This window comes from Anabrus simplex, chromosome 3, assembly GCF_040414725.1.
Source record: "Anabrus simplex isolate iqAnaSimp1 chromosome 3, ASM4041472v1, whole genome shotgun sequence".
In the NCBI taxonomy this organism is placed as follows: Eukaryota; Metazoa; Arthropoda; class Insecta; order Orthoptera; family Tettigoniidae; genus Anabrus; species Anabrus simplex.
The window spans coordinates 288,408,254-288,431,937 of record NC_090267.1 but is presented as its reverse complement, the minus strand read 5'-3'; positions in this window follow the sequence as shown (position 1 = coordinate 288,431,937).

Genomic DNA, 23,684 nt, shown 5'->3' with positions numbered 1-23,684 from the left:
TCCCAATTTTACAAATGTTACTTGAGCATTGTGCCTCCATCCACTCAATAGTCAAGGAGACAGGTCTCCCAATTTCATCTATGCTCTATGAATTTATGTAGGAGATTGCGCTCCGAACCTTACACCCTTACTGCCTTATAAAGGCTACCTTCAACAACCAGAGCATATTTGCTCACTAAAATTTACACTTTCCAGGTCTCTCGAGGCACAACCTACATTGTACAATTCAAACAGAATTCACTGTCTTAAACATTCAACAGTCTAACACATAACATAAATGATTGAATTTTACAGGAGTATCGAATACTCATTCTACCGGGTCTTTATGGGAAGAAAAAACACAGGTTAAAGTTACTGGGCCAAAAATCAAAATGATGCGGAGGCGGACACTTGCACTCCTTGAAACTTACACTTAGAAGTTTAAAATCCTGGTTGGGCTCACTGCCCGACGTTACAGAGGCTAATCCTATACTGCTGAGGTGACTAGATGGAGAAAATTTAAGTTACAGGCTGAAAACGGTTACAAAATCATAGTCACCTCGAAGTCAAGTAGATAGGGAACTCGAGAGGGTGTCACACTCTCTATTCCCGAATTTAAGCTAAATGCTTTTTGGCTTGTTAGAAATTTACAGTAGAAATTTACATTTTAGAAGATTGGAAATTTAAGGTTACATTATTAAAGATAGGAAACCTTCCCCTCGAGATAGCCTTCAGAGGCTATCACATACTGTAGATATGAAATAGCTGCCATTACCTTTAACTGCAGTAAAGCTCGGTGAAGGGCGAGACGCCCCCGCCTCCTCTATTAGTACACACTCAGAACATCAATAAGACTAGGTAGTTCGAAAACGTGCCAGCTTTTATTTCCGAGAGGAAGGTTCTAGAAAACTCTGGGCTAAGGCCCGACACACCCCCAATTTTTATTGGATAATCAAATAAGTAGAAGATGAAAATTATTGGTGGAAAATTACACATACAAAATGTCCTATTGGTTAATTTTGAAGTTGTCGGAAAAAGATCGAAGTGTTGACAACTTTAACACACGAATAAACAAATAACAATCAACTCGGTGTAGTAAACCTCAAAATCAAAAAATTACTTTAGTATTTTAATAGTTCCTCTTCACACTAGAGGGCATAACGTAAGTTTTCCTTGGTAGAGACATCTGTAGAGAAAAGTCCAAACATTTTGCACAAGTTTTTGCAAGTTTATATTGAAGATGGCTTCAAGGCGCTTCATTTGAATGAACGTGGCGGGTGTACCTCGCGGTACAATTATTATTATTATTATTATTATTATTATTATTATTATTATTATTACTATTACTATTATTATTTCTTCTTGTTTCGCTTCGGCAGACTAAGGACCACGTCATTTTAACTGTTTCCTTTGAGCTTTAATGTTGGTCCAGTATTCCTTCATTCGTAGACGGTGTTGCTCCTTTCGATCTTTCGTCAATGCCTTTCCAGTTTTCAGCTTCGGCTTTGGTTTGAAACTCTGATGTTCTTGGAGTTTTTTCTTAGGTGGGTCACGCTCCTGGATATCTCCTAATTACATTCCAATCTCCTGCAGATCTTTATGTACCTCACTGAAACACGCCCTCTTTGCCTTTTTCTCTTGGAGGAAAGTGAAAATGCGGTTGGTTAAACGTGTTGACTTCATTCGGGCCCTGTGTGCATAAAAAGTAAACCACCTTTTCCGCACCACGCCGGTTACTTTCTCCACATGCGAGTAGAACTCCTGGTTGTGCCGTCTCCTAAACTCGCCATTGTCTTTGACTGGACCTAAGATTTTCCTCAAAATCTTCCTTGCCTTAGCCTCCAATTTCTCCATCATGCCTTTTTTGTGCATGGCGAGACATTCCGCTGCATATAGAGCCTCTGGGCGGATGGCAGTGCAATAGTATTTGATTTTTGCATTCAGAGATATTGATCTTTTGTTCTAGGCATTTTTAGTCAGATGGTAAGCCATTTCAATTTTATTCATGAGTGATGCAAAGGCTTCGTTTTCGGACATGTTAGGTTCTATCCATTCACCAAGATACTTAAATTTTTCAGTCCGCTTGACTTTTCCGTGAGCCCCTTCTAGCTCACTTGGCGCCAGTTTGTGTTTGTAATAAATTTCGTTTTCTCAAAGGAGATCTAGAGGCCCGCCTTTGCAGATTGTGTTTGAAGCTGGTTGATCTGTTTCGTGACCACATCCCAGGAATCATAAAAAACCGCAAGATCGTCTGCAAATGCTAGACAGTCAATTGAAAGGTTCTTGTTCTTGTGGCCTAGTCTGACTCCGCTTTTGACTCCTTCATAACTCATTTCTCTGCGCCATTCACGTATCACTTTCTCAAGAACGCAGTTGAACAACAGAGATGAGAGGCCATCTCCCTGCCTAACACCTGTCGGTATTGCAAAGGCATCTGAAGTCTCTCCTCTGAACTTCACTTTTGATATGGTGTTGGTGAGGGTCTGTTGGATGATCACCCTTGTTTTACCGCCCAAGGAAAATTGCTTTAAGATCTGAATTTAGTTCTGTCAATTGAATCATAGGCCTTCTTAAAGTCGATGAACGTTACTACGAAAGGCTTGCTCCTTAGTTTAAGGTATGAAATGAGAGATTTCAGATTCATTATCTGCTCCACAAATGACCGTCCTTTCCTGAAACCACCATGGTAATCAACCATCTCTGGGTCTAGCTGTTTTTCTGCCCTGATATGAAGAGCTTTCGAGAGAATTTCGTAGGTTATGTGTGGGAGGGAGATGCCGCGATAGTTGTTAGCATCCGACTTGTCCCTTTTCTTATGAAGTGGGTGGATTGATGATGATGATGATGCTTGTTGTTTTAAGGGGCCTAACATCGAAGGTCATCGGCCCCTACAAGTGGGTGGATTAGGGAGATGTTCAGTCACTTGAAAGTCTTTCGGTTTTCCAGATTTCATGTATGATGTCCGTTAATTTCCCAACTGCATTGCCACTAGCAAACTTCCACAATTCAGCTCTTATCGAATCTTCACCCAGCGCTTTATTGTTCTTCAAGGATTGGATAATCTGATTTCCTCTTTTGTGGTTGGGGCTGGATCTGGGTGGACTTGTGTTTTATCTTCAAATGTGAATGTGGATATTAGGGGATCGCAGTTAAGTATTCAAAGTATTTTGCAAGGACTCAGCAGTTTTCCTTGTCATTATGGGCTAGTTTTCCACTGGAATCTCTGAACTGTAGGCTCGGTGGGTCGTATTTCCTCAAGTTGCTTTTGACTGTTTTATAAAAGTCGCGTGTATTGTTCTTGAAATCCTGCACAATTTGAGCCAGTTTGTGTTTATCAAAAGCACGTTTAACGCTGCGAATGGTTTTTGCTGCACACTTTCTCTCATTCAAGAAGTTTGTCCAGTTGACTTGGTTCTTTAGCGAGTTCCATTTCTGCCAGGCGAACTGTCTTTACCTCATTGCTGCATCGCATTCACTGTTCCACCAAGCATGGTTCCCGGGCTTAGTAAGCTGAACCGTCTCTTTAGCTGTTTCAACCAAGGCCTCGCGCAGTTGTTCCCAATTCTCTGCATCCTCGGATTGTAGTTTCTGCGTGAACTCGTGGTTAGATCCTAGTTTTTCTCTACCAAATCTTTCAGTCTTTTTGGCTCGAACTCTCCTTGTGTTTCTCGGGAGCAGTTTGATTATTATCTTGGTCCAGTTTTGAATTTCTTAGAACTTTCACATTCTGAATTTCTCTTTGAGCCTTCCGTGCGATCGCGACATAATCAATCTGGAATTCACCAAGGTGGGGATTTGGGGATTTCCAGGACTTCTGTTTCTTGGACAGGTGTTTGAAAGCAGTAGACTTCATTACGGGGTTAAATGCCTTACACAACTGTATTAGCCTTTCTAAATTACGATTTATTCTCTGGTGAGCAGGATACTTTCCAACGATGTTTTGGAACTTTCTCTCTTTGCCTACCTGGGCATTGAAATATCCAAGCAAGATGATAGTATGTTTGCCTGGAATCTTGGATAAAGTATCCTGAAGTTCTTTCCAAAATATAATCAGTTCCCTCCGGGTCTCTCTTGTTCACTTTGTTGATCTGTGCATGAACGTTCACTATAGTATACATTTTGTTTGTGCTTCGAAAGGACAGAGTCAAGACTCTGCTATTCATAGAGGTGAAATTTAGGATTGAGTCCAGAATCTTTTTCTTTTTGATAGCAAATCCTGTGCCCAGGTGGGAAACAGTTTGTATGACACCTTTATTAAGTTTACCATTATTATTTTTTTACAAGCGAATGGACCACTAAGGATCACGCTACAACTTCATTTCTTCCTCTTCGTGTGGAGTTTTCTCTGTGTCCAATACTCCTTCATGCGTTCGCTGGCCTGCTTCCGTTGTTCATCTGTCCAGGCTCTTCCGGTCTTCCTAGTTCTTCCTGCGGCTTGAACACCTTCCAAATTCTTCAGTGTGTTCCTAAACGTATTCCTTTCTAACAGCTGGTCTTCCAAGATGCTTAACCTTTCCATATCCTTCTTCGTTTCCTTAATCCATGCTGTAGTGGTCTTTTTTCTCCAGAAGTAATCAAATATTATTATTATTATTATTATTATTATTATTATTATTATTATTATTATTATTATTATTATTATTATTATTATTATTGTGGCCGTAATTAGGACACAGCTGACAGCTACAGGTGTTGGTGTGTGGCTTGTGTTCGCTTGTCGGCGAGAGGGAGTGTGCGCGACCTTGGCTGGTGGACGCGAACAAGTTTTTTTGACACAGAGAGGGTGGCTGGTCGACTAACAAAATAAAATAAAAAAAATGAAGGTTGGCGAGAGAAAAAAGTTGCTGGCGCGTGTCACTTATAATTGCGAGGAACGATATGAATGAAATATTTAAAATATATTTGGTGGCGTGACATGCACAATTACGGAATGCTCATGGATTAAATTAAAATAAACTGGATGAATAATAGCACGTTTAGATGATATAAATTAAAAACTAAAATTTTTGAACTAATTTACACGACCTTGTGGCTAAAATGGTGATAAAATTATATATTCATACGGTAAAAGAATTCAGTATCTAAATTGACTTTACTTCCGTGCATGAGCACTAGACACGATATTTAAGTCATGTGATAAGAGTACTCACTCTCACATGCTGACGTGTTCCCGAACTATCATCTTCAGTCGCTCTGAGTCCTTGCCAGCAAGATTTTCAACGTAGAACATCGTGAATATTGTCGTCAGGAATAGTGACTTCACTCCTGTGCTCTACACTTCTGATAATTGTCTACAACGTAGAACAGTGTTGTGATCAGACGTCGAATGTGCAGATATTAATCCCTTAAGTACGTGTCATTTCCAAAATACCGTTACGTGTGTGTTTGGAGTTTATTCTAAAGCACTTTGTGTAAGTTTCAGCTTTCTCACGAGTGAACGTGGAGGACCTGGACTTGATCATTTCCAGAAGAGGACGGAACTTCGTATTATGGATTACCTGTGCTTCACCATGAAGTTCTAAACCATTGACCACCGTCGGCGGCGTCGGGATGCAGATTCTTTCATCCGAGAATGGCTGATTGAGAATCCAGACTTCCAGACGTGAAGATATCTCGTTAAGTCGATTACGTCTCATTTATATCTGTTCTATGTAGTTTTGATCTATTCTTTCTTTCTTCTTAGTAATTTATTTTGACACATTTTTATGGCTGTATCTTTCGCTCGGATATGTCGTAAAATTAGTACATGCGATTGCTTAATGACCATGTGGCCATGAATTTGACAGCGAGGGCTCTGATAGAGTTATCCATGTGTTATCGAAACCATCTTTGCTTATTGAGTGAATTTCGTTACGAATATGAGTTAATTTATGTCCGATGGATTTGATGAAAGGATATTTTGTCAATATTTTCAATATTTTCCTTGAAATGGAACTTCTACTTGTACCTCGTGTTTGAGATAATGTGTCATCGGGATATTAAGTCTGAATTCTATGTATGCATTTAATGAGAATATGTGCATTGTGGCATGTGATAATTAATTGGATTAATTAATCATCGAGACGCATTTAAGTGGATATTCTGTATTTGTAGGACGATGGCAGGTCCTTATATTTCGTGGCTACACATATTTGATATTAGGATGCGACAAGTTAGAGTCGTCATGGTGGTACACTGTACATGTAAAGTATGTGGAATAATTGCGCATGATATGATCTTCGTGAAACTGAGTTTTTCACATGTTATGTGGTAATATTATTAAGCCTGATGTTGATTAGGTTGTAATGTGAATATGGATTATTCGAGACGAACGCAGTGTAGTCTAATATTAGTGTCTTCAGATGAAGAAAATGAAAGTCCATGTTAATCGATGCACTTCTTAATTCGTGAGAATATCCCAATTTTGCTCAAGTAATTTAATAATTTCAAGTTGAAGGTACAGGTGAATTTTCGCGAAGGCCTTAGGTCTGAAGAACAGATCTTCGATGAAATATCTCAATAATATTTGATTCGTGACTAGGCACGTTCATTCGTTAATGCAATATTTCGCTCTCATGAGGTAACTTGATCTTGTTGGAACGTAATAAATCTGTTAACAGGAGAGTGATATAGTTGATCGACACTCGTCGACATATAAATATTGTAGATATTTTCTTCTTGATAATCTCAGTCTTCTTGATAATTTCAGTAGTTAGCTGTAGATGTAGTAATTTACTAGTAGTTAGAGAATTATTTTCTATGTGTTTTGTTCTGATAATGTGTGACACTTTGATATTATAGATGGATAGTGGATGGGATTTCCACATGGATGATATTCTCTCCATTTATGAATGTTCGTAAGCTCAGAAGGCGTTTTATTTTGTTCAATTATTGATCAGATGCTTAAAGTTCAGTATTAATTCTCACGAAAAGAGATGTGAGACGACATGAAATATATCCGACGTCTCGGATTAACTTAGAGAAAACAAAGGCAAATTCAACTTTTCATTTTATAACTACAAAATTGTCGATATAACGAATGTAAATTTTATTTTGCTATAACTGTTAACTTAATGAACCTTGGATATTTCTTTATTATATTCGTTCTTACAATTACTGCATTTTTTCCAGATCGTTCGAGGAAGGCTTGGCCCAGACTTCATTTTTTGAATAACAATTTTTGATTCAACTTTAAATTAATAATTTAATGACTTTAAAGACGATAAAGAAAATTAACAATGTAAAATACTCTGTTAGAATATTAGGGAAAACTATTGCCATGTACCATCCCATTTGTTTGCATTTTGGTTTGTTACATCAAGAGCCATATTAAATTACATAAAGGAGTGATCAGAATCATAATCACAGACTTCAGGATGGCTAATGTTTCATTTAATTCAATAAAAGTGTCATATTTGTTCTATACTTTGAACATGCTTATTCGATGAACCCTATGTTAATCCTGCCACATTCATTTATTTTTATAAGCCTGCAGCCATCGAACTGAGCACCCCTGGGGTGTCTCGTGTTCGCTGATTTGTTTATTGAGAGACAGCCTTGTGTTCTTTGATCTAGCCACCTCATTATGACATGCAATGTTCGAGCGCGGAAATAACCTGCTCGAAGCTATTCATATCATAAACTGTATTAACACTAAATCGTGAAAACTTCCGCCAAATAAATGGCTTGGGTGGGCTCTTATTTCCTGTACTGCGAATTTTGATCGGATCAGGAATAGACCAATTATTATTCGAATTCAAGGTAAATTTTAGTTCAGTTTCAGTTTAAACGTTTATCCCCTGCTTTTGAGCTCACGCCGTGGATCAGTGACAGAGTATTGCTCTTCAGATCTAAAGATCGTGTTTTAAAGCCGACAGAGTTAGTCGAAAGGGCGGAAATAAAACCATTCGCCATCTCATGCCGTACGATATTGGCATATAAAAGGTGTGCGATTACGCATACGGTGTTTGGACGGCACAAATAATTAAAAACTCGGCAATAGATTGCCTAGAAAAATAGTGAAAAAGTCTGAAACACACCAAAAGCCGGAGTATAGCCAAGAGGACTGTCGTAGCAGCACGAGCTGATCATTTCCATAACCTGTATGAAAAAATGGACACAGAAGAGGGCGAGAAGATAATCTACCACCCGTAAAGATACGAGTCAGGGCAACCCGAGACATTGAACATTACATGTGTGTGAATGGCTAAAACGGGAGGCGGCTATTGAACAAAGCCGCAATGTTCAAACACTGGCAGAAACATTTAATGTGATCTCAAACACCGAGTTGCCGTACCCACCGATCCCCCGTGATCAGATATATGTCGGTACGAGTCTCGTATCACTTCAGCCGAGATGAAGAACGCTATTGACAGCATTGATCTTCTAGCAGATCTGTGGAAGTTAAAACATGTTCAAGGCCCCATGATCGCCTGGCTCACGGACTTCTTTAATGCCATAGTTGTTACTGGTGGGGGGAGGAGTGAGGGGTGCAGCTGTGAGCTCGCATCCGGGAGATAATGTGTTCGAACCCCACTGTCACCAGCCCTGAAGATGGTTTTTCCGTGGTTTCCCATTTTCACACCAGGCAAATACTGGGGCTGTACCTTAATTAAGACCAAGGCCACTTCCTTCCCATTCGTAGTCGTTTCATATCCCAACGTCGCCCTAAGACCTATCTGTGTCGGTGCGACGTAAAACAAATTCTTAAAAAAACAAAAAAGTTGTTACTGGACAGGTTCCAGCAGACTGGGTTACGAGCATGCAGTATCCATGTTGAACAATGTTCATCCATCATTACATTGAAACTACCGCCCCATTCGTCTCCTGTGTCACGTATTTAACTTGCTCAGTTGCGCCACTAGTCACCAGCGGCTAATAGGCTCCATTTGATCCAATGGTCCGTGACTCGCCAGAGCAACTAGCTGCGCAACTAGTCGCCCACGGCTAATAGCGGCCTAGACCATCGCCTGCGCAACATCGTTAATCTCAGTATCAATCATTGTGGATCTGTCAAAGGTTCCGGTACCACATACGGAATTTTTGCCGCACGCTAGAAAGTCACAGGGATACGAGGAAGCCCTAGCTTTCCTTGATCTCCAGAAGGCTTCCGACCATGTCCCGCATCAGCTCATATGGTTTGCCCCCGTGACCACGAAGTTCCAGAGCTCCTCATCAGCTATGATCTAGCCATTCTATCACTGAACATTTGAGAAAATAGTGGTTTGAAGAAGTGCAAAACCGGGCGAGTTGGCCGTGCGGTCAGGGACACGCGTCTGTGAGCTTGCATTAAGGGTTATGAACTTCATATTGTTGGTCCGTATTGAACTGAGATAACATATAAATAATGCACAGTAGAGTTTTCCATTTATTCGATACTAAGTTGTATTTACAGTATTTACATTATATGGGACTAGTTTTCAACCCTACTCGGGGTCACCATCAGCCATAATAAAACATACACAAAATATATGGCGAAATCCTAAAACATGTTTTCTAACAATAGGAGTCTTATGAAAAATATAATTTTACAATATGAAGTGAGGTTGTTCCAGAATTCTTAGCATGTATAATGTACTTGTATTAATTATTACTCACCTACATCACACGTAATATTTCATTTTCATTTGCAACATTTCAACCACACTTCATACTGTAAAATTATATTTTTCATAAGACTCTTACTGCTAGAAAACATGTTTTAGGATTTCGCCATATAGGTTATTTTGTGTATGTTTTATTATGGCTGATGATGACCCCGAGTAGGTGACAATGATATAGCTGCAATGCAAGTTGCGTTGAAAACGTGCAATGAAGCCAGTTTGGTGTTAAGATCAACAATTCAAATTCCGAAAATATTGTTGGCATGGGGAAACACCAAAGAAAATTTACTCTTAGGTGGGAAGTAGGAAAATGAAACAGTTAAGTTATTTCAGATCCATACGGCCATGATAGCGGTAGAGTGTGAATTAATTAATGTACAGTACGAGTAGGAACCAAAGAATTCATTGTTGAGAATACAGTATTTTGTTGGGAGAAGGTGAGTTCGCTCTGCTTTCAGGGTGTTGGTTGCACAGGAATAAAAATTGGGCAAATATGGCACATCGTACGTACATATAAAAGCAAAGCCATCTCCCTACAGGAGGAACGGAAGGTAACCGTAAACTCCACTAAAAAGTGGCGTATGGCTTTTAGTGCCGGGAGTGTCCGAGGACAAATTCGGCTTGCCAGATGTGCAGGTCTTTTCATTTGATGCCCATAGGCGACCTGCGCGTCGTGATGAGGATGAAATAATGATGAAGACGACACATACGCCCAGCCCCCGTGCCAGCGAAGTTAATCAATTATGATTAAAATTGCCGGGAATCGAACCCGAGACCCCTGTGACCAAAGGCCAGCACGCTAACCATTTAGCCATGGAACCATGGAGCCACTAAGTGGGATAGACTGGTTAGCTCTATGCCCGGCCACCTTTGCTCCCAGGAATTAACCTGGTACTCATTTCTTGTGTAACCTCGGGGCCATGTGCCGCTCTATAAGTGGGCATCTCTTTCTTGAAATGTTCGACTTCCTGAAGGGTATTCGAACGAATGTCCTTCCGGATGAACCAAGCACGTCTTTACCTCCTCCGCTAGGCAGCCCCTTGCCTTACGCATAAGCTGGACATAAATGATAAGAATGACAAAACAACTCGAAAAAAGTGTGCTTTCTGGTAATGGAGATAGATGGACAAATAAACGCAAAACACGCAAAGTTGTTTCTCTTCAAATTGCATGACCTGTGTTTATGTTTTCATTTAACGGCAAACTATGACTTCTTGAGGAAAGAAACGTGCTCAATTCTTGGCTTCGTGTAAATTATGCTGGGATATATTTTAAGTACGATACTCCGTTGTGCTAGTAAGATCTTAATATCTCTATTAAAGCATTTCTCTTTCATACATGCGACTCTGATTGGAATGCGCTGCTCGCCCGGTGGATGCAGAGTGGGTCTCGGCCCACAGGTGGCCACGGCTGGTCCATGGTCCAACAGCTCTGCACTCTGACCGGCCAACCGAACAGAGGAGGGATGGCCACGGCTCTACCATGGCTCTACTCCTCTGCATTCGGGAGACGGAAAGGAGCTGGTCCCCATCGTCGGCTGTCCTGAGAATGGTTTTCCATTCTCCTGCACTAAGGCGAATGCCTGGACAGTTCCTATACTGCTAATAATAAGAGATGGCTTGTGACATTTCGTAGAGGGAGGTCCGTTTACTGCCTGCCGAGGCGGGATAAAGGGAGTGGCTGTGTGGTTGCCATGGAAACGAGGGTGGGGCGACTGCGGTTGCCATGGAGATAAAACTTCTGGGAGGCTCGTCTTGCTGGGAGTTGCCAAACCTGTCACTGTCACTGATAAGAACCTGATTGTTTGTATAAGAGTGATCGCAAATGGGACGACACCGCCTGGCCAGGTAGTCTACAACAGATCACAGCGGTCAGAATGAAGGAGGGAACAAGTGAGCCGGAAGCGAGGGGTAAGAGTATGTAGGAAGGAATGCTGGAATGTGGCAACATCGTGAAATGGCACGTGCAGTGCTCCTCCCTCCAACCTTACCTGTCAGACGCCAACTTTAGTTAAGTCTAGTATAGTATAAGTTACGACCGCTAACTCTCTCACCTTCTACACGCATCTCCTTCTCCGATACAAATCTCCTGGTCTGAGAGACGGTGTCACCGTCTAAGAGACCCGCCTCCCCCTTCAGGAGAGGAATGAAAACATTTAGTAGTAGTCCTTCAACAAGTATCACCACTTACCACATCTGTGCAGTCTAACTAAAAACCCTGTCGGAAAATGTACTCAACGCCGAATGGCTATAATTGCTCAATGGATCTGGGCTCCGCCCACAGCTGTCGAGTCGTGGTCTGTCTGTGTGATTGGAATAGTACAGTATTAACAGTACAGATTTCTTTCGTGGTCGAAGTTCAAAATATTGTCAGCTGTCAGAATATAGCCTTAATCTAGCGAACTGATTGTGTGTCGTCTTCAAAACCAATCAGATCACTACTTGATACGCACTAAGGACACCGTTTTAATAAACAGATAGGCCCCTATAATGAGTTTTTCTTTCGTTTTCTGTTTTGTACAATGCACGTTGGTTTCCATTTCATTTAAAGATCTCTGATTTAATAATATTTGGCAGAAGTCACGATAAAACAGAACTTCGAATTAAGTTATGTGGAAGTAATTAAACTACGGTGTGTTGTCTAATTTAAATTATTAAGTTGTATTTATGATGAAATATCCACATCAGTTTCCAGTCATTCGACCGGGTCAGGAATGGAATGAATGAAGCCCCATCTAGCGGCGATGATAGGAATTATGTCGGCTGCCGAATAAGATGTAACTTATTTATGATATTATTATTCTCAACCAGTTTGATACAGAATAAATTTAAAAATCCACAGACTGTTTCCAGTCGTTTGACCGGGTCAGGAATGGACTGAATGAAGCCCCAATCTAGCGGCGAGGATAGGAATTGTACCGGCTGCCGAAGCCTGTCGCACTCCTTTGGGGCAATGTTTAATGGATGACAGATGAAATGAAATGATATTGGAGAGTGTTGCTGGAATGAAAGATGACAAGAAAACCTGGAGTACCCGGAGAAAAACCTGAAATGCTGAAACCACGCCCTATGAGGAAAGAACGGCTAAACGCACTGGATAAAGCTTTGCGTATATTTACTCACTTTTAGGGAGTCGGACTCTTAATTTTTCTTTTCTTTGTGCCATCACCCGCGTATGAATCGACTACTGTTGAGGGAATAAACTTTAGCTTTAACAATGCTATTAGCTTTACGTCCCACTAATTAGTTTTACGGTTTTCGGGCACGCCGAGGTGCTGGAATTCGGCCCCGCAGGAGTTGTTTTACGTGCCAGTAAATCTACTGACACGTGGCTGATGTATTTGAGCACCTTCAAATACTACCAGACTGAGCCAGGATTGAACCTGCCAAGTTGGGGTCAGAAGGCCAGCGCCTGAGACACCTCGGCACTTTAGCTTTAACTGCAGATAGTCGTGTAGAAGGGTGTCTGCTTCTTATTCAGAGGTGTTGGATTCCATTCCCGGTTCGTTCACTCAGTTCTAGTGAGAAGCTGTCGGACCTGAGAGGCGGTGGACCTGTCTGACAAAATAGTCACGTTGACAATGCAACACTCAAACATCTGCAGGCCATCTGAATGTGCAGAAGGTGTGACGAGCCATGACCCTCCATGGAATTCGTATTTATGCCACAAAGTTGTTTGTTTTGAGGTTCCCGAGAACAAAGCAGGTTAAATAATTCGCAATAAGGGCCATAGAAGCAGTAAATTCCGTAATGCTAACTTAGTTCATTCGCAGAAGCTTGCTGACTGCAAGCTGAAAAGCCTAAGTGTACAATGAGAATATATGTAGATGGTGGTGATGATTATTTTGAGGGGAAGTACAACTAGGCATCGATCACCTTCGCATAACGCTCATCAGAGGGCAAATCAAAGAGTTATGACCTTTTGAAGAAAGAGAAGGGCCTCAAAAGGCGTGACCTCGGCCTCCCAAACCTGATACCGTCGGGAGCGAAGGAGAACAAGAGTTGAGGGAGGTCGAAGAAACTGAAGAGCCTGACATAAGTAAGTGGAACCAATGTCGGAAACAGCTAGGGGCCCCGCTCCCTTGAGGGTTCCCCTTTTAGTAACCTCTTACGACAGGCAGAGGATACCGTGAATATGGATTCTGTCGCCACTACCCAAAGGAGGCCCTGCTCCACGGCAAAATGGTTAGCGTGCTGATCTTTGGTCCAGAGTGTCCCGGGTTTCCAGTCATTCGACCGGGTCAGGAATGGAATGAATGGAGCCCCCATCTAGCGGCGAGGATAGGAATTGTGCCGGCTGCCGAAGCCTGTCGCACTCCTCTGGGGCAATGATCCCCGGGTCGGGGATTTTAACCTTCATTGGTTAATTCCGATGGCTCGGGTGCTGTGTGCCGTCTTCAGCATTGGAATTCATCATTCTCATAGACGCGCAGGTCGCCTATACGGTGTCAGCTCGAATGACCTGCACCAGGCCTCTTCAGAGACCACACGCGAAAAAGAAAAAAGAGAGAAATGTATTTGTGGTTAAATTCAGTAGTCACTATTGTCATTGTACAGTAAAAATAGTCTGTTAATTCCAACTGCCGCGTAGCTCTTGCTGAACACTCTCGAGTTGAGCAGTGGAACTCACTCTCTAACTCGAAACACATTCTTGGCTAGGCCAGTGTGCGCGAAGAATCTAGAGCTGCTTGCCGTACAAATCTCGAGTTGAGGTATGCTAATGAAAACGGAAACTGCAATTTACCGTGATCCACATATGGACCAGAGTCATCACTTTAACAACGCGCCGTGAAATTTCTCTCTCTTTCAGGAGTTAACCTGTGAAAAACAAGAAATGAGGAAAACATCATTTTCCTCTTGATGAGTCAATTTTGTTCATTTTTCATGTCGGGATGAGTGGCTCAGACGGTTCAATCAATCAATCAATCAATCAATCAATCAATCAATCAATCAATCAATCAATCAATCAATCAATCAATCAATCAATCACTTCTGATATGTATTTAGAGCAAGCGCTGGGCTTCTGACTCCAACTTTCTAGGTTCGATCCTGGCTCAGTCCGGTGGTATTTGAAGGTGCTCAAATGCGGCAGCCTCGTGTCGGTAGATTTATTGGCACGTAACAGAACTCATGCGGGGCTAAATTCCGGCACCTCGGCGTCTTCGAAAACCGTACAAGCAATTAGTGAGACGTAAAGCAATTATTATTATTATTAGACTATTATTATTATTATTATTATTATTATTATTATTATTATTATACATTGTGTGTGTTTGTTTTTTTCAATCTATATTTTTGTCCTGTATATTTTATTACACTGAGTGTGTGCAGTGACTCGTTCTTCGTTCTCTGCTCACGGTGTAAGTTAAAAGTCTACTTTGGTCATTATGAGAACTCTGACGGCGACAACTTTGGCACATTTGATTTCTATCTCCTATAGTCATTTTTCTATTCACGGGTAAAAATCATTTTCACACGTTCCAAAGGTTCTTTACATCGTTTTCCTTAGACAAGGTTTCTCATTAGCCACCAATATTACACACGCGAACAAAACGTTTCAGTGATAACAGCAGTACAGTATTGTGCTTCCCGACCTCGACGTGCTAAGAGGTTCCTCATGAGTCTTCATGACTCGCATTTGACACATTGGCTTCTGCTTCCATAGGCTACATCATGTCCGGAGGTAAAGCACACCGTCCAACCATCGTTCCAAGGACCTTTGTCTATTTCTTTACTCTGTCTGCCTGATTCCATTTGTCTTCAATCCATGTTCTTATCCATGTGTCCACAATTTCAGCCTTAGTCATCTGGTGCTTCACTCTTGATCTTATCTCTTCATTACTAATAGATAAGAATGTTATTGGTTTTACGTCTCACTAACTAATTTTTAATGGTTTCGGAGACGCCGAGGTGCCGTAATTTTGTCTCGCAGGAGTTCTTTTACGTGTCATTAAATCTACCGACACGAACCTGACGTATTTGAACACCTTCAAATCCCACCGGACTGAGCCAGGATCGAACCTGTCATATACCGGGCGAGTTGGCCGTGCGGTCAGGAGCACGCGGCTGTGAGCTTGCATCCGGGAGATAGTGGGTTCGAATCCCACTGTCGGCAGTCCTGAAGATAGTTTTCCGTGGTTTCCCATTTTCACACCAGGCAAATGCTGGGGCTGTACGTTAATTAAGGCCACGGCCGCTTCCTTCCAACACCTAGGCCTTTCCTATCCCACCGTCGCCATAAGACGTATCTGTGTCGATGCAACCATCTTCAGGGCTGCCGACAGTGGGATTCGAACCCCCTATCTCCCGGATGCAAGCTCACAGCCACGCGCCTCTAACCGCACGACCAAAAGAAAGTAATGGCCGCTAGCTGCTAGTCGCGCGCAAACTTTCTCTCGCAAAAATTGTAAATTGCAGGTGATATAGTGCTTGAAGTGATAAAGAATTACATTCGTGCTGAAGTTCAACGTGCTTGAAGTGATAAAGACGTTATTACATTCGTGCTGAAGTTCAACGTGTGCAGCTAACTACAGTAAACTATCAGTGTTATACTACCAAGTTGTCATAATGGCTCCTAAGAAGCTTCCCCAAGCCAGCCCGCCGCATGGCGCCAGCATACAAGAACTCGTTAAGCAGGCCGTAGCCGTAGCCGTAGCCGAACAGTTACAGCCCCTAATGTTGCAGCTCCAGGAACTAAGAGCGGAATACAAGGAAAGTGTCAAACTATTACAAGATCAGCTTCAGGCTAAGGACAAGGAACTTGTAAAAATTAAAAGCGACTTTAAAAACAAGCAAGATGAACTGGAGCAATACCAGCGCCGGCAAAGTATTCGTATTTTCGGCATTCCGGAAAAGGAAGGAGAAGATCCCGATGTCATCGCAATAAGCATCGCAAGAGATCTTGGTGTCGACCTTGACCTTCGGGACATTGACAGGAGCCATCGCATTGGAAGACGACTGGGTGCGAAGCCACGACCTCTGATAGTGAAATTCGTTTCCTACCGTAAGCGGAGTGAAATCTTCCACAAGAAAAGAGGCCTTAAGGGAACGGCGGTCACAATAAGAGAGGATCTGACTGCAACAAGACTCGCAGTCCTCAAGGAGGCAATTTCGAGGTTCGGTGTACGCCAGGTATGGAGCATTGATGGAGTAATCAATATAAAAATAGGATCAAATAAGTTTAAAGTGTGCACTATGGAACAGTTAAATGAACTAAAGTGATATGCGGGAGAAATGATCACAACATTTTGTTACTTTCTATTGTAGTTTAATTTTAGAGTTAACCTTGTAGTATACCGTAATTTTTAACTTTAACTCTCTATTAGAACGTAATTAGTAATATAGCTTACTTTTGCTTGCCGTAGTGGTAGATTGGTGTTAGTAGCGGTAGACTGGGTTCAGTGCCTTATTTTTGTCGTGTTTATTTCCACTTACATTATTGACACATTGCCATTATCGTATTGATCGCTGTAAATTGTTATTTCCATTTCATTCCCATTATTGTCATATTCATCTCCAACATAACGGAGAACAACGTAATTTACAGTCCCCCTGATAACGAACTTGAGACAAACGAACAGGCTCCCCTCTTCCTTGCAAACATTCCTCAAAACCTTTCACTTACTCCACCCTCCCCCAATGTCGCTGGAACCAGCTGTGCAGGCAACATACACCTATTGTCATCTGAGCTTTCTTGCCATTCCCAGTCGACAAGGGACATCATTAACCACCAGCTTTCTCCGTACAGTAATGCTTTAAAAATTTGCCATATAAACGCTCAAAGCCTCCTTGCGGAGGAGCGAATGGACGAAATAAAAGCCCTATTTATGCCTCCCAGTTTCCACGCAATATTAATCTCTGAATCTTGGTTAAAACCACATCACGCAATAGAAAGACTGCAGCTGGCGGGTTATACATTTCTTAGATCCGACAGATTAAATAAGCCCTCCGGGGGTACCGCTGCGTATGTTATGACCAGCTTACGCCCTAAAATAATCTGTAGGTCTCCAGGTCCGTACGAGCGAAAACCTGAGTTCATGTTCCTGGAAATAACTGTGAGTGAAGTTAAATGTCTTCTGGGTGTAGTATATAAGCCACCGAAAGCGGGTTTTTTATGCGATCTAGAGACTCAAATACAAGATTTAGTCACTGATTACTCAAATATAATTATAATGGGCGACTTTAACATAAACCTTCTTGAACCTAACTCTCCTCAGACAACCCAACTTTTAACATCATTTAAAGCTTGCAATTTAACGTTTCTCTCTCTCAACGCTACACATCACACAGACACATCACACACCTTAATTGATCTCATTGCCACTAACCAACCTGAATTAGTTCTTCATCACGGTCAAATTAGTGTCCCGGGTATATCGCGACATGATGCTATATTTATGGCCTATTCTATTAAAAGTCCCAAGTTCAAATCGAAAATAATTTCATATAGAGATCTACGAAGAATTGATAAGATTAAACTTTTACAAGACGCAGTTGCAGTGCCATGGCATGACATATTTAAACTTAAAGACATAAATGACAAAGTAACTCTCTTCAATCAACATATGACTGAACTGTATGATAGACACGCCCCTGAAAAGAAGGCTCGAGTTACGCGGAAGCCAGCTCCCTGGCTCTCAGATGAGATTAGAGCACTAATGGCTGAACGCGATGCTACTTATAGACGAGTTAAGAAACATTGCACTCCTGACAATCTACTGAACTATAAGAGGCTGAGAAACGCTACGACCCAACAGATTAGAAATGCGAAACTACGACACGCCCACAGTTTAATTCAACCAAATGTTTCAACAGCTGTGTTGTGGAAATCCATAAAGAGCTTTGGAATTACCAAAGGACGAGACGATGACGAAATAAATATACCCTTGGAAAAACTGAACGATCATTTTTCATCTAACTGCACATTAAATGCAGCGCTGAAACAGGAAGTTCTAGACGGGAATTATGCAAAGACGCGAACAGATAGAGAAAACTTCTACTTCCGTCCAGCAACCCACTCACAAGTCAGGTTTGCTATAAATCGGATAACATCAACGGCAAAAGGAAATGACAGGATAGGAATAGAGATGATAAAAATTATTCTGGATGTGATATTACCTGCACTAATTAACATATTTAACTCTTCCCTTGTAGACAGCACATTTCCCGAAATATGGAAAGCGGGCATTATACGTCCTCTAAAAAAAGTAGCTTCCCCTTCTGAACCATCTGACTACAGAGTCATCTGCATACTTTCTGCTTTATCCAAAGCGCTAGAGTTCATCGCTCATAGACAAATAACAGACTACATGACGACTTACAACTTATTTGACCCACTACAATCTGGTTTTCGTCAAGCACACAGTACTACAACGGCACTACTGAAGGTCACAGAAGACATCCGAGAAGCTATGGACAACAAGGAAGTGACAGTTTTAATACTCTTAGATTTGAGCAAAGCTTTTGACTCTGTTGACATTGACATCTTGCTCTCGAAATTGTATTCCCTCCATTTCTCGGACAGCGCCCTCCTTTGGTTGCATTCCTACCTGCATGGCCGTCGGCAGTGTGTTACAGATAGAATAAACAAATCAACTTGGCGGTCTGTGCAGTGTGGTGTGCCCCAAGGGTCAGTGTTAGGACCCCTTCTTTTTTCCATTTACATTAATGATGTCTCCCAAAACCTAACGCATTGCAAATACCATATTTATGCTGATGATGTACAAATGTACCTCCATACATCTCCAAATCTAATACTTTCCGCCATAGACAAAATCAATCAGGATCTAACATCATTTTCTTCTTGGTCTTTGAGATGTGGGCTTAGGTTAAACCCAGCTAAAACGCAAGCCATCATCCTTGGATACCCAAAACTACTCACGAAGGTCAATCGACCAGAGATTCCATCTATAAGGTTGTGTAATACTAACATACCATTCACGTCTTCAGTAAAAGTCCTAGGCATTACTTTCGGTGATGACATGTCATGGAAAACGCATATCACGAACATCACCCAGAAAATATTCTCTGCATTGCACATGCTGCGCGGGTATAAATACTTATTTCCTGAAAAACTAAAAAAAATGTTGGTAGAAAGTCTGGTTTTCCCTCATTTCGACTATTGTGACGCGATTTATAGAGACGCTCGAGGCAAGTTATTGAGCAGATTACAACGTGGTCAAAATGCTTGTGTGAGATACGTCTGTAACCTACGGTACTATGACCACGTAACTCCTTCATATAACCATCTATCTTGGCCCCGACTAGAGATCCGTCGCACTGTGCATTCCCTATGCCATCTCCATAAAATCCTTCATTCTTCACAACCATTTTACCTTACTTCATATTTCAAATACTTATCCTCTTATCACAGTCGTAACACCAGATCCACTAATAATTCCATCCTTGCTTTACCTAGCCACAGAACTGCCATCTATGATAAATCATTCACAGTAATTGCCTGCCGTGAGTGGAACCTCCTTCCCGAAAATATCAGGGGGTTAAGCGCTATTCACACTTTCAAGGAAGCACTTTGGAGACATTTTATGCACCAGTAAGGATCATCTGTAAACTTGATGCTGCTACTTACAACCATTCTATTGTTATGGATGTCCTGGTAGAGAGTCTAAAATTTTTATCCGATTTGTCTTTAAAATCAAATGTTATGTACTGCCTTTTTTTTTTTTCACATGTAGGATATTAGTTTTAAGAATTTATCCCTTTTTATGTCTGATTTATTTAATCTTAATTTAATCTTAACTTAATCTTAATTTATTAATTTAATCTTAATTCATTTCATCTTAATGTAATCTCACCATTCTTGTATTATTATTAATTTAATTTGTATTAGACGTAGTTATTGTAATACAATGCAACATATGTATATTTCAGTTCCTGGTTAGATGGAAGAGAAGGCCTGAAGGCCTTAATCTTGCCAGGTAAAATAAAACATTACTAAACTAAACTAAACTAAACTAAACTCTCTCGGTCGTGAAAATTTTGTGATTCTAATTTTCCTTTAAAACGTTGTATGGTGTAAAACCATACACATGCTTCAATAAGCAGCAATCTTATACATTGTGTTCTATTTGCAGCATTTTTAGCGAAATACATCTGCACGGTATGTTACTTGGCCCCATTTATTTCTTAGTTGAGGTTTATACAAAAGCAGCATTTAAAAAGAAAACTGTACAACTAACAGTCAACCTGATATTTATTTTCAGTCATCAAACATGAACATAGTTTAGAGCATGTGACAACATTTCGCTCCTCCCTACTCTCCACTCTCGGGCATTTCCGGCATCAGGTCTTAATATGAGACTAGTATCTGCGGAAATGATTAGGAATACCCAGTAACCAACGGTCGAGAAGGACACTGCAGAGAGAAATCTAAATCCGAAGCTACTTCTCAAATAATTTTAGTGTTTCACTTTTAGGATTCATATCGCTGAAATTGTTCAAAACTTAAATGAGAATTTTGAAAATATTTTCTTATTTTTATCGCAGGAATGTGAATTTATTCCCAAATCAATCAATTTTCGTGGAAATTTGGGAAATCTACTATCATAAGTCAGCCGTATTTACGTGTGTACCCACTTGGCTCTTGGGCGAAAGATGTTTCTAAGGTGCCCCATGGCTAATAAATAATTTGACTTCTATTATTTTCCTCCAAGGTTGTCCGAGCATATTTACGTATTTCGAATATTAAAAGTTTGGCGACCAAAACAAGTTGACGATAATTATGTTGACTAAAGGACAACGAAGTTCATACGGTCAGAAAATAAAACTTTTCTGATTGGTCTTTTTACTTGCTCCGCTGCGCATGATTGTTCCGCTCTCGCACTTTATCTAAACCTTTAAAGGAACATGATTTTATACCTGTATGTTTTTTCAATGCATATGTTTTAATTTAGTAATAATATATTTTACCGGCCTCGTGGTGTAGGGGTCGGAGGCCCCGGGTTCGATTCCCGGCCAGGTCAGGGATTTTCTCTCAACCTCAGGGCTGGTTCGAGGTCCACTCAGCCTACGTGATTAGAATTGAGGAGCTATTTGGCGGTGAGATGGCGGGCCTGATCTCGAAAGCTCAGAATAACGGCCGAGAGGATGCGTTGTGCTGACCACACGACCCCTCGTAATCTGCAGGCCTTCGGGCTGAGCAGCGGTCGCTGGGCAGGCCAAGGCCCTTTCAAGGGATTCCGTGGTTCAAATCTCGGTCACTCCATGTGAGAGATTTGTGCAGGACAAAACGGAGGCGGACAGGTTTCTCTCCGGGTACTCCAGTTTTTCCAGTCATCTTTCATTCCAGCAACACTCTCAAATAGCATTTAATTTCATTTGACAGTCATTAATCATTGCCCTAGAGGAGTGTGACAAGCTTCGGCAACTGGCACAATTCCTATCCTCGCCGCTACATCGGGGTTGCATTCATTTCATTCCTCCACCTTGCCATTCCTGACGCGGTTGTACGACTGGAAACAGGCTGTGGATTTTCATTTTCAGTATATTCTAACGAATATATTTAAGTGTATTGAACTGTTAAGTAATGTTCTGGGTATTAAAAATGCCTCCCTTTAAAGAAACGTACTTGCACAGCTCAGGTCTAGATCAGTGCACGTGTATTGCGAAGAGGAATGAGTGTTTACGTCAGATATATTTCAAAACCTCACACCTAGTATTAAAACATTGATTTATCTAGTCGAGATAGTATAGTCTGACTGTACTTTGTTCATCCCTAGACTTAACGCCCGTAAAGGAATCAAATGGTGTTACAGCTTAAGCTGACCTGGAAGCTAAGTTGGGTTGGTTTGCTCCAACTGTGTTCTACCTCTATTTATGATAGAACCTCCACATAATTCGTGGTGCATCTGTAAGTAACTTTTCACGTTGATTGCTGTTAACCAATAATACCCGGCCCTGAACAACACCTTCAGTTTTTCTTCAGTCACATTGCCATATATCATCGTTATAAAGAAACATCACCAGCTGTTTTCCACCCCGTATATCACATCACAGCGCTGAACGTGAAACTCTGTTGAATTGCACAAAATTAAATGGTCGAAAAGTTTCGGCGAGCTCATATAACATGACAAGAGTCGCACTGTGACAATACCTCGCAGTTCGTTTCGCTTGAAGTCCCTTGAAACCACTAGTACATGGCCACTTAAATAGCATGCTATCATGACACAGAGTTGCTTGTGGAATTAAATCGTTGGCTGAGAGCATTACAAAGCGATATCAGCGTACAATCACGACAGGAAGCTGGACATAAGCTAATTGACCAGTAGTCCACGTCACTTCCGCAAGAGGCGTGGCAGTGCGAACCCGTGTTGATGTTCAAGCACATAAAGCTCCATCTCATTCAACTGGAACGTGTCTGCATTGAAAGCGGTGGAATTGTATGCTTGTTCAAAAACTAATGTTGGCATGTTCTTGAGAGCTCTTCATCCGGAAATGCTCTTGCGCATCGTTATCAAACCTGCCGTTCCCCATCAGTAGCCTGGGGAGCCAAGGACCAAAAAAGGCCTCAATGGAGATGAATATCAGCTTTACATAAAACTGCTGAGATGTAGTGAAGTGAACAATCAATTAATCAATCAGTCACTGCTATTCTGCATATAGGGCAGTCGCCCAGGTGGCAGATTCCCTATCTGTTGTTATTCTAGCCTTTTCTTAAATATTGCAAAGAAATTGGAAATGGTTTAAACATATCGCTAGGTAAGTTATTCCAGCCCCTAACTCCCCTTCCTATAAACGAATATTTGCCCCTCTTGAATTCCAACTTTATCTTCATATTGTGATCATTCCTACTTTCAAAGACACCACTCAAACTTATTCGTCCACTAATGTCATTTTCACGCCAACTCTCCACTGCACTGACAGCTCGGAACATACTGCTAAATGAAGACAAGGAAGGCTTTCAGCAGAGTTCTTAAGATAGAATATGGCTGACCTCTATACCACCATCGATTAATTGTCGTCCTACTATTACCACGTACCGGGCGAGTTGGCCGTGCGGTTAGCGGCGCGCGGCTGTGAGCTTGCATCCGGGAGATAGTCGGTTCGAATCCCACTGTCGGCAGCCCTGAAGGTGGTTTCCGTGGTTTCCCATTTTCATAACAGGAAA